The sequence below is a fragment of the Lynx canadensis genome, chromosome A3, assembly GCF_007474595.2.
Source record: "Lynx canadensis isolate LIC74 chromosome A3, mLynCan4.pri.v2, whole genome shotgun sequence".
Classification (NCBI taxonomy): domain Eukaryota; kingdom Metazoa; phylum Chordata; class Mammalia; order Carnivora; family Felidae; genus Lynx; species Lynx canadensis.
This window is the reverse complement of record NC_044305.1, coordinates 35,198,180-35,210,626: the sequence shown is the minus strand read 5'-3', so window position 1 is coordinate 35,210,626 and position 12,447 is coordinate 35,198,180. Positions and strand designations below refer to the sequence as shown.

Below are 12,447 nucleotides of genomic sequence, written 5' to 3'. Positions count from 1 at the left end.
CAGACTTTTGGCCACTGCTTTGTGCATGGCTTTTGAAGTTTTGGTTGTGTAATTTTCCTGTATGAATAAATGCCTTGAGAGGAAATGAAGCTCAGAATGTCACCTCATGCAGTTCCCTTCTCTCTGACAGCCTGGTCTCTCAAGTTCTGGGTGCCTTAGTAGTTTTCTGGTGCCTGTGAACATAATTTCAAAACTTGTCAAGCTTTGCTAGTCGTTTAGGTGGAAGAGCTTGTATTCTACCCTTTTCAGAAATGAAAAAAAAAGTTTTCAAGGTATATTTTAATAGTGGAATTCTAGCCACAGGAAAAGGTCAGTGGTAAAAATATTTATGGTAAGGGAAACTTGCTTGAGATTTTCCAATCACAACCTGTCAGTACCAGTAATTCTGCTTACAGGCCCAGCCACCTTGGCTCTGATTTGCTTATGTACCATTAAAAGGAATGCATGTAATAAAACTCTATAAACAAACAAAAAGCCATGAAATAGTTATATGCTATACGATTTATTTTAAATCATCACTACAGGGGCGCCTGGGTGGCTCAGTCGGTTGAGCAGCCGACTTCGCTCAGGTCATGATCTCGCGGTCCGTGAGTTCGAGCCCCACATCGGGCTCTGGTGCTGACAGCTCAGAGCCTGGAGCCTGTTTCCGATTCTGTGTCTCCCTCTCTTTGACCCTCCCCCGTTCATGCTCTGTCTCTCTCTGTCTCAAAAATAAATAAACATGAAAAAAAAGTGTTTAAATCATCACTACATGCCGTTAGTATGCCAGGCAAAAGACCATATGCCTATTGGTTATTAAAATTGAACGCCACCAGCTTTCTTTGATCTTGGAAATTTTGTTAATGTTTAAGTTTGACATTTCTGAGCATAAGGCTTTGGTAACAAAGTGGGGCAGAGTCTCCATTCCGCTAACTTGCAAGCTGTGTGACCATGTCCTGTTATTTCATGTCTCTGTGCTTCATTCAGTCTTTTCATCTGGAACATAGGAGTAATGCTATGTGTTTCATAGGATACTAATGAAGCTCAAATAATACAATTACAAAATGTGCCTGGATTTCTTCTCCCCCTATTTCTCTCTCAGATCATTTAGAATAATGGCTCAAAGCTGAGAAACTATGAAACCCAGCAGAAGGCATATCTAGGAGGTTAGCAATCTGGGAGCTTTTAACTGTCCCCAGTTTCTTGGGGCTTGACCAATGAAATAGGAGCTCCAGGGACAGCCCCGATAAACAGGAGGACTCCAGCCCAGGAATGAGGCAGATAGTTACAGACTAGCTACTGAGCATACACTCTGAAACCAGCTTAGAACAAGCTCAGTGCCAGACAGAACTCACTTTCTCTTCCCTGTTGTAACTACCTACCATAAAAAAGTAATAGTTCATTGTAAGAAGAAAATGTCAGCCAGAGCTTCAAATTATCACCATTTTCTTATCCACTGCCAAGCATTTAATAAAAAATTTTCCAGAAATGCTAAGAATGGGATCAAATTACTAAAAAATGAAGGAACAAAACAGGTAATAGAAATATATCCACCATCATTGGTGCTGTTTTAGATGGACTTTAACATGGCAGTGACTAATGTGTTCAAGAACAAAGATAATCCAGTGGATAGCATTTTCAGAGAACTGAAATCTGTTGGAAGACTCAACTGAAGATCACGTGACTCAAAACTATGATGACCAAAATTAACAACTCAATAAATGGGTTTACATTTAATTTAACAGATGAAATAGAAGATAGAACTAAGAATATAGGTCAATAGAAAATCCCCAGATTGAAGCATAGAGAGGAAAATGGGTGACACATATAGAAAAGAACATAAATTCCAGGCTGGAAATGCTAGGGAGTTAATGTGCCAGGAGTAGCTCCCAACCAATAAACAGTGAGAATTGTTGCATAAATATATGACTTCCTTACCTCTCGGGTGGGACAACTCTGGGGTACACTCTCCACCAGCTTCCTGGGATCCTCTTCAGGATGGATCCCCAGTTTTTCCTGGCATAACTTGCTTGTAAACACACCTCTTTTGGCTGCTTTTTTACTTCCTGAATCATTTCCTCATACATGATGTCCATGCCTCTTGAGATTACCTCCCAAATAAAAGATTTGGACTCAAACTCTTATCTAAGTGTCTGTTTGTGAGAACCCAAACTAAATGCCCTGTCTGTGCTTCCCTAATAGAGTTGTAACCCACTTAATTGCAATCGGCCATCTCCTCTAGGAACTCTGAGGACAGGGATTCTGTCTTTGCCTCTGTGTCCTAGGCCATGGCATGGCACCTGGAGCATAAGAAGTGTCCAACAAGTGCTCAACTAACAGTTGTCACATTGATGAGTGAAGCTTGATGTGAAACCCATCATCCACACTCTCAGGGCAGGGTTGCCTGAACAGACCACACAGGTGGAGTTTTAAAAAGAGGGTAGAGAGAATTCTGAGCTCTGAGAAGGATAGGCCTGGATTGCATGCTGCAAGGAGTGTCCTCCATTCATGTACCAGGATGTCAGAAGAGCTCTGAGGGCTTGGAAGAGGCACATGAAGCCTCTGTGGAAGAAGGGCAAGGCTGAATGACAAGGGATATCAAGATTTCAGAGACAGGCTTTTGTCTATAAAAATTTTGCCTGGAACCAGCCTTGCTTAGAACACAAAAAGATGCTTTGTTATACTGGGATTTTATTTGCCATCAGTCAGTAATTTGATTGTAAAATCAAGAAACAATGATGTTGGGAAGTGAAAGCACTGCCCTCGATTCAGAAGTTGTCACTGCAGGCAAGTGGGTTCTGTCACCTCACCGTGTCACATCACTCTGCTATTGTGCCCTGACTATTTAGAATGCCTTATTAATCCATCATCTCCCGGAAGATAGCCCTTCCTTTATTCCTTTAGCATCTTTCTAGGTCTGCAATGTGACAATTGCTATGTCAGTCATTGGGAGATGAGAAAACATGGTATTTACGAGACAGAGGTGTAAATGGTAGAAACAGATGCAGACTCAATATACTAAAAACTGAAAATAAGGAAAGCCTGAAAGGTTCATATTCAAACTCTGCCTTGTAACTTAAGGGAAGGCTTCATCAAGCTTGTTCTCCCCAAACCACTGTTAAAGGGTACATTTTCCAACAGTAAAGATCTCGAGCAAGGAGCTTGACATGAGGTCATGAAAAGACCGTGGAATGTTTTGGGAAGAAGATGCATCTTGTTATAGTGGAAGCATTAAGTAGGTAGAATCAGTAACAGCTGGACTGGAATGTGGTTTTAGCCTTTGTTTATGCCACAGGGTGGTAATGTGGTGAGGCCTGTGGGCCTTTCTCAGAGTGATCTTGATCATATTGAGCTTACAGATCTCAAAGCACTGCAAAAACTCTTAGGTGAAAATAGCTGTAATTCCAGCAAGTGAAAGAGTCACAGGTACTGTTATTACTATTACGGTCTGTTGCTACATGCATAATTTAAGGAGATAATCTGTTTCTATTGGTTAATAACAATAAAATTATAATTTTTCTTATCCAAGCTACAGTCCTTCAGGATTAGGTTAAGAACCCATAGGTGAGAAATTGTCTGGTGTTCAAGAGTTTAGACTTTTTTAAAGAATTTTTTTAAGTTTATTTATTTGTTTAGAGAGAGAGCACATGCATGTGTGTGCCTGTGGGGGAGGGGCAGAGAGAGGGGCAAAGACAGAATCCAAAACAGGCTCCACACTGTCAGCAGGGAGCCCGACACAGGGCTCAAATTCACAAACTGTGAAATCATTACCTGAGTGGAAATCAAGAGTTAGACACTTGGGGCGCCTGGGTGGCTCAGTCGGTTAAGCGGCCGACTTCGGCTCGGGTCATGATCATGTGCTGGCAGCTTGGAGCCTGGAGCCTCTTTCGGATTCTGTATCTCCCTCTCTCTGACCCTCCCCCATTCATGCTCTGTCTCTCTCTGTCTCAAAAATAAATAAACGTTAAAAAATAAAAATAAAAAAATAAAAATGAAAAAAGAGACACTTGACCAACTGAGCCACCCAGGTGCCCCAAAGAGTTTAGACTTTTTATCTACAAGCAATTGGGAGCCAGTAAATGTTGGCAAGGGTGGGATTGTGGTGATCAACATTGTTTTAGAAATAGAAGTGTGTTCATACAGACCTCTCCTGATACACTCCTGTGTAGGGCCGCCCCCTGCAGCATGGGTGGAGGCCCAACCTCCCAGTCATTCAAACTGGAACAAGAAAGAGGAAGCACAGGTCACTGAGGGTCTACTCAGCCCCAGCGCTCTTCTTTTTCTTCCAGCAAGTGCTGCTGGGGCTGGAATGCAAAAAGCAGGGTATGGATGTGATGCATCTCATTAGAATGCCAAAGTATGTGAGACTGGGCAGAGGGGAGAGTTCAAGTGCGGAGGAAAAACTGAGCTTCGTATTAATGCAGAATGTATTACCAAGGGAGAGGCAATATTCTTACTTTGTGAGTTATGAGAGAATGTGCCCCTCCTCCCCTCAGGTAGAAAAAAAAAATTAGAATTTTGGTGTGTCCCTAAGGATGTGGCTCTTAGTTCTTCTAGGAAGATGTATTTGTTTTCCTCTGGCTTTAGATATTCTTTAGTGGTAAAATGTTAGTGCCCCTGAAACACTAGCCAACAGCTATTAGGACCCACTCTTCTCTCGTTTTATTGTGAGAATATCAGATATATATTTAATACATAAAATTCACCATTTGAAAGTAAATATGTATGGAGCATATAAAATATAAAAATATATAAACATTTTGAATATCACCCAATATGCAAAACTGTGAACAAAATTATAAGAGTTGATTGACACAATTTCTTTTGCCCACTGGGAAGTGATTCATCACCAATCAGGATGATTTTATATCAAAGAAAAGACTGTGTTTCATATATATATATATATATATATATATATGTATATATATATATATATGTATGTATTCCTATGTCTGTGTGTGCACCGAACTACCCTTTCAGTACTCCCCTAAAGTCTTTCTTTTATTTGTTGCTTTTGAAAGAATTTTCATACTGAAAAGAAATGTCAGAATTCACATTTCTTTTTCTCCCTCTACCTCTCTTTCCCAACCATATTTTCCAGCAAAGCTAAAATGGAAACCACCACCTTTTCTTTCTTGTTAAAAAATGACATCAGTAATGTTCACACAGCTCTGAGGAATAAGGATCCTATTGGATACTCTTATTTGGGGCAGGGGAAGACAGTAATCAATTGATTAGGCCTTTCAAAAGTAAGTTAATTTAAAAACTATTGTGTGCGGTATTTTATATATTCATAAAAAAGATGTGTATTGATCCAATTTCACTAATTCATATATTGCCTAAAGGAGTTACTTGTTTCAATGCCTTTACTGATTTACAGTTATACCTGTGCTATAAGGAAGTGTTATAGAATTGGGAAATAAACATTGCTCATAACAAGTTGTCACCAAATAGCTTTGTGACTAACAAAATAAGCAGCAAGACACATGGTATTCATTGACTAATTTATTTATTATCCATAAATATTTTGGATGGCTTATATGGTTTGCTTTCCTTCTTTAAAAGCCTTCTTTTCTCTGATACATTTTAATTTAAAAAATGTGAACTGAATAATGTAAACACAATGAGGAAGAAATGAATATTGGAAATGATTAATTATTAGCCTGTTTAGAGTTTTATCCATTCATTTATTCATTATTATGTTCAAACATTAAGCAAATCTTTAAAAGCACCCACTGTGTCATGCCTTGCACTAAGTGCCATTGGTCCTGAATGCTCTTTTAATTCCAAATTGAATCTTTTGTCACTGCCAAGTGTTACATAACCCCTCATTTTCTCATTCTTGCCTTAGAAAAAGGTGTCCTCTCTGCTGCTTTGGGTGTTCAGCTGGACGGTTTTGATCCTTGCCCTCTCCGTATTTCATTTTTTTTGTTCTTGTATTCAGTTCTGTCTACTTAAAAATCTCCCAGGATCTCCATATCCTTGATCATTCTCAATCTGAGGGAACTCCTTTGCTGAGTTCAGTACTTAAAATTTTCAGATGTACCATTTTCTCCTGAGGACTGGAGTTCCTGTGTAAGAAGAAGCATGTGGTGGATGTGGTCAGTGCCCTGCATGGATCCCCAGGTCCTCTCTCTGGGCCTATGTACCATCCCTGAGCTGCGGTGACTGCTGGCTGCCACAGCTCAAAGCTGACGCCTTCTCTGCAGAATTGCCTTCAGCCAGTGGTAGCTTCTCCACCCAAGATGCTACGCTCATAAGCAGTGACTGACACAACAGTATAAAATGTTGATTCCCCTTTGCCTATGAGGCAACTCATGCTCCAGAGCTCCGCCTTGCCCAGAGGGATTATGTTAAGACCAGAGACATCCTTGCTCAGCTCCTGGTCCTGCCTATGCTGCTTCCCTGAGAACTGTCCCTCTGTAAGTAAATCATAAGCATCCAAATCCTGTCTTCAGGCTTTGCTTCTGGAAACCCAACCTAAGATGACTAGAATTATGCCAGGTTTTGCCAGACCAGGATGTTCTAACCTCTTCCACATGACCTTCCTCATATTCAAATAACAGAGTCAATTAAAATTCCAATGGCAAAATTTTTTTTTAATGTAGATCCTCTGTGATTTTCTTAGTCCGTGTATTTAATATTGTTTCTAGTCACTTAACAGTTATACTGGCTCTAGTTGTTTTGTGTCCCTTAAAATGGAGTATCTGCCTACAGACAATACAGTCTAGGAAGTACTTTATAAGAATTAGGTCCTACGAAAACTTAAAAAAGTCAAAGTACTAACAAAAATTAGGAAGAGTGTTTCCAACATTAATACAAAATCATATTCTAATAGCAGAGATTACTCAGAAGCAATACCTAGTGAAGGAACACCCTCAAGAGAGACATGTAAGAAAAGGTAACCCACTCTGTAAAGTACATGTCTTCTTCCTCCAGGATTCATGCAGGTTCTTCAACCGTGGGACCCATGGAATCTCAGGTTCTTGTTGTTTTGGTGGGGGGTGGGGGGAAGGGCTCAATCCACACATGTGTGTTAAATATGTGTCTCTTAGTGAACAGAAGCTTGCTCAGGTTCAGCTTTGCTAGGAGAGGGGGGAGAGAAGGATGAGTAGTTCTTGTTAGAATTGGAATATGGAAAACAGTGACCCTAGCGAAAAAGGATTTTGGAACTAGTCCTGCCTGTCAGAAGATGAGGCAGTTCTGTTCTTCCTTCAGCCAGACTGTGCCATTCTTGTTCCATTTTTGCTTCCTTGGAGCTTTGCTTCACTCATAATTCCAATTTACATGGTACCATTATGCTGCACCGATCCCTCTATAGCACAACAAATCATACTGTATTACTTTGGTCCCATTCGCATGCTATCTAGTAGAACCTCCCAGATTTCTGATTCCAAATGCATGTCTCTGATGAACCCAGTTTAACTTTTCTCACTGGATTTTAAGTTATTAATTGGCCAGCTTATAAATGGACTGAGCTGGGGTCAGTAGCCCCCCAGGAGCGCTGGGGGAAGTCATAGATTATACAACAATTAGGCTCCCATTCTGTAGAACTGTGAGTAGAAGCAAATTGCCCAGAAGGGGTCTGTGGGAAGAAATGTCCAATAAAATCAGTAATACAGTATAGTGATGGACAATTAGAAGCTAGAAAGGAATTTTCAACTTGATTATTGTAACAACAGATACTTGGAGAAGTTAGAAGGCAGAAAAACGGCAATTAAATCAGTAAGATACATTATAAGGGAATTATTGGCACTGTTAACCTCCCCTAAAATAACCTATAAAGTCCCAGTCATCAGGGATATACTGTCCAGTGTGTTAATAGACACATGTAGCTTTTGAAATTTTATAGAATTAATTAAAATTAAATATAATTAGGGGTGCCTGGGTTGCCCAGTTGGTTAAGTGTCTGACTCTTGATTTCAGCTCAGGTCACGATCTCATGATTCATGAGATTGAGCCCCATGTTGGGCTCTACGCTGACAGCATGGAGACTACTTGGGATCCTCTCTCTCCCTCCCTCTCTGCCCTTTCTCTGCTTGCATGTACGTGTGTGCATGCTCGCTCGCTCTCTCTCTCTCTCTCTCTCTCTCTCTCAACAAACTTAAAAATAAGTAAATTAAAAGCTCACTTCCTTGGTTGCATGAACATATTTCCAGTGCTCAAAAGCTACAAGTGGCTCATGGAGCCTCCACTGACAGCTCATATATCCAATGTATCTATCATTGTAGAAGGTTCTGAATAGCCCATTTAAAAATGTTATTTCTTTTATTTAAGGGAAGAGATTTGAGAGGTTCATTTCTTTTGAGTTCTTTTTCTCTTTTCCAATAAATATGATAATAAACACATTTTGAGTCCCTTTCATGGAAAAACATGAAGGACAAGGTGTCAGCTTCCTTCCATCTGTTATAACAGGAAGGACAACTGGCACTTTGTAGTCATTTTAAATGCAGTAAGATGTCAAACACAGTAAAAACATTCTGTGTCTGTCTCTCCATGTTAAGAATTCTTTCTTGTCCATATAATTCTTCCTTTTGTGTGGGGAATGGTTTTGCATGGAAACGAATAGAAGAGGAAGTGAACATTATTCTTGGAGTCTGTACTCCTTAGCAGAAGGGACCTCATGGATGTTTCCATAACCATCCCTATCTAATGCAGCAACTGTGTTTGCTGCATCCTTATAGACTGAGCTGATAACAAGAGTTATCAAAGGAAGACTGTGGTTCAAGAGCCATCTGTTTGTATTTATGCCTCCTACCTGTTTATGTGGACAGAGTTAAAAAAAAAAGGGGGGGGAATGAAAGAAAACTCACTATTGTAATCTCAGGATAGAGAAGATATAAATTTCTAACTTCTGCTTTTTAGAATTTACTGAATGTCTATTATTTGCCAGGATTTTGCATAAATTAAATAAAATAACCACAAGCACTGACCTATATCAGGCACTCAATAAATGTTAAGTGTATCAATGGGTTGCATTTCTAATGATGTTGGGTAAATATGGAGTGAAAAAATATCCATGTTCACATTAGTTTCAAGGCTGCCTTCAAAAACTGAATTATTAACCCATAATGTATGACCATTTCTGGCATTACTACTATAAGAACGTATGGTTCTTCCTTCCTCTCTCATTCTTTTCCTTTATTCTTTTGTTTGTCCTTTCTTCAACAAATTCGGCATTCAAAGACTAAGAACAAAGCTTCTCTAATCTAGCTTTCTGCAAGGTATAGTTGATTTTCTTGGAAGGATCAGGAGTTCTGTGATAGGAGCAGAGTCCATTTTAAACTCAGAGCTACCTTTACAAGAACATACACTGGTGTGGGTTTCCCCTCTTAGGGTAAATTAGAAAACAAAATTGAAAACAGCTGTGTGTCCAATTCTGGCACCAAATCAAAATGGCCGATTTTCCTCTGAAACCATGGCAGAGATGCCCCAGCGTGGATGGTGCTTGGATGATACATAAAGTTCTTCCTTTCTTTGCGTAAATAGGAATCCTTTTTTTTGACATACCTTCTTACAAACCCACAAGACAGGATTTATTCAGGTTATAGCCAAGAAGAAATTCTAGTCTCAGGAGAATAGAGAAAGGAAGACATTTAATGTGATTACATCTAAATATAGAAGAAACCACATATGGGAACCACTTAAAAATAAGACAACCACCTAAAAATGGAAGAAAGAAAACTGTGTCTCTGAGATATTTCTAAAAGGACAGTAGTTATATATTTAACAATTCCATGTGTATAGATATATAAAAAATTTTAAATAGCATGTAAGCAGTGATCTGAGTTCAGGAGAAACCATCCTAAATATATTTAAATAAATATAAAACAGTAACCAAATCACTTTTTACCTCTAAAACATGGATATGGCCTTCCATTTGAATATTTTCTGTGCATGTCTTTATTTTTTTAATGTTTATTTATTTTTGAGATAGAGATAGAGCATGAGCAGGGGAGGGGCAGAGAGAGAGGGAGACACAGAATCCAAAGCAGTCTCCAGGCTCTGAGCTGTCAGCACAGAGCCCAATGTGGGGCTCAAACACATGAACTGGGAGAATGTGATCTGAGCCAAAGTCAAACGTTTAACCAACTGAACCACCCAGGTGCCCTTTCTGTGTATGTCTTAAAAGGTGTGTCATTGGGGCGCCTGGGTGGTGCAGTCGGTTAAGTGTCCGACTTCAGCCAGGTCACGATCTTGCGGTCTGTGAGTTCGAGCCCCGCGTCGGGCTCTGGGCTGATGGCTCAGAGCCTGGAGCCTGTTTCCGATTCTGTGTCTCCCTCTCTCTCTGCCCCTCGCCCGTTCATGCTCTGTCTCTCTCTGTCCCAAAAATAAATAAACGTTGAAAAAAAAAAATTAAAAAAAAAAAGGTGTGTCACAAGTGTATTGCAACATGTATAGTTACAATTTATGCTAAATGCCTTTTGTTAAAGAAATTTCCACTGACTTCTACAATTAGCACCAGGTTGGATTTTGTATTCCATGATACATTAAAGATGTCAGTTGGAGTGCCTGGCTGGCTCGGTTGGAAGAGCATGCAACTCTTGATCTCAGGGTCATGAGTTTGAGCCCCACATTGGGTGTGGAGATTACATTAAAAATTAATTAATTAATTTTAAAAAATCTCTTACGATGATGCAATCCAAAAAAAGAACTTCTCTTGAGTATGTGGTAGCTGTTGGGCACTGGCAGGCTCCTGGAGGAGTCTGTGCTGGTCTGCAGGAAGACCCCAGCATATTTTCTCCAGGAGAGTGCCCATTATGTAAATGGACATTCCTTTTCATTTCTGCATTTAGGTAGCTGTGTCTTAGTTGCAGCAACCCCAAATAGGATCAGCAAAATTGAAAGTATCTCAATAAATTTTCCCAATAGGATGGAGGTCATTACATCATCAAGTATATGGTGCCCTCATGTCCAGAAACAGCTAATGCAGCTCTAAAAGATGCTCTTGGTTATTGGTTAGAGCGAGACACTAATGACAATGTACAAAAATGTGTTCTCACTCTCAGTGTTATGCTTTAGTAAAGTTCATGGGTTCACTTTCCAAGTGGCCAATTACCTTTTTGCTGATGTATTCATTGACTCCCCACCTAATCCTGGCCATTTTTCCTGGTCATTTACATTTCCTGGGATTTATATTCATTCAGGAATTGAGGTTATTGGGAGAAGCAGTCATGCCCACAGTTAATTGTGGGCCACATTTGTTGCCTGATAAATTATTTTTTTCACCATAATCTATTTTTAATAAAGCAATATTCATTGTTTTGTATAAATGTTAATGTAGTAAATACTAATTAAAATATGGAAAATCTAGGAACATATAGAAATAAAATAATTACCCATAGATATTCATATGAACATTAAAAAAATTTTTTTAACATTTATTTATTTTTGAGAGACAGAGAGCACAAGGAAGAGAGGGAGACACAGAATCCAAAGCAGGCTCCAGCTCTGAGCCACCAGCACAGAGCCCGACGCAGGGCTCAAACTCACAAATTGCGAGATCATGACCTGAGCCGAAGTTGGTTGCTTAACCAACTGAGCCACCCAGGTGCCCCATTATGAACATTTTGTTATATATCATACCAATTTCTTTTACAGAATAAGATTTTTTTTTTACCTGACACATATCTATATGTGAATGAACATAATTTGTTTAACCATTTTTTTACTGATGGACATTGAAGTTGCCTCTAATTTTAAGTGTGATGTACATCTTTGTAGAAAATTGCTCATTTTTATGTCTGTTTCCTAAGATTAGTTCTACAATTAAATTTGCTGGTCATAGAGGGGTACCTGACTTGTTCTGTCAGTAGAGGATGCAACTATTGATGTCAGGGTCATGAGTTTGAGCCTCACACTGAGCATAGTTAGAGCTTACTTAAAAAAAATAATAAATTTTCTGGTCATGGAATAGACAAAATTGTTGCCCGATAAATTAACTCAACTTTTGAATAGCAGATACTCAGTGGTGACTATTTTTCTCCACACCCCACAAGCTATACTGCCAGGCTATGCTTCCCTGTGCCTATTTTTTTGAGACTGTTTTTTAGTAAAACAATTTGACATTTATGGGTCAGGGCTTTGTCTCAGTGAATATTTACTGATTTTAAATATCCTTTAGCCTTAGATTTATGAGGCTATGATACATAACGTGAAGCTGGAGGCTATGAACCATTTTTTAAAGACAATAACTATCATCCATGCATGACTGTTGCCTTTAGTACTGCTAAGAATACAGGGTGGTAACTATAGAAGAATGTGGGAGAAATAATTACAAACAACAGCAACAGCAAATACTGTCTTGGTTCTTTTGGAAAAAAAAAAGAAAGAAATGCTTTTCCATGACAATGAAAGGATATCTGGCAAAGTTTCATTGTCTGGCCAAAGTGATGGTTTCTGGATAGGTTATACTGTAATATTGCCATTTCCTAAACATTTTTTGTACACCTCTTGTTAGTTTTCAAA

The 12,447-nt window shown here is 39.2% G+C and overlaps 1 protein-coding gene across 1 annotated transcript in view; it reads left to right on the top strand.

Annotated features, from left to right (window-relative positions):
* The window catches only part of PAK5 (p21 (RAC1) activated kinase 5), a 167,593-nt gene that overhangs the window by 29,432 nt on the left and 125,714 nt on the right, over positions 1-12,447 (top strand). The window lies entirely within an intron of this gene.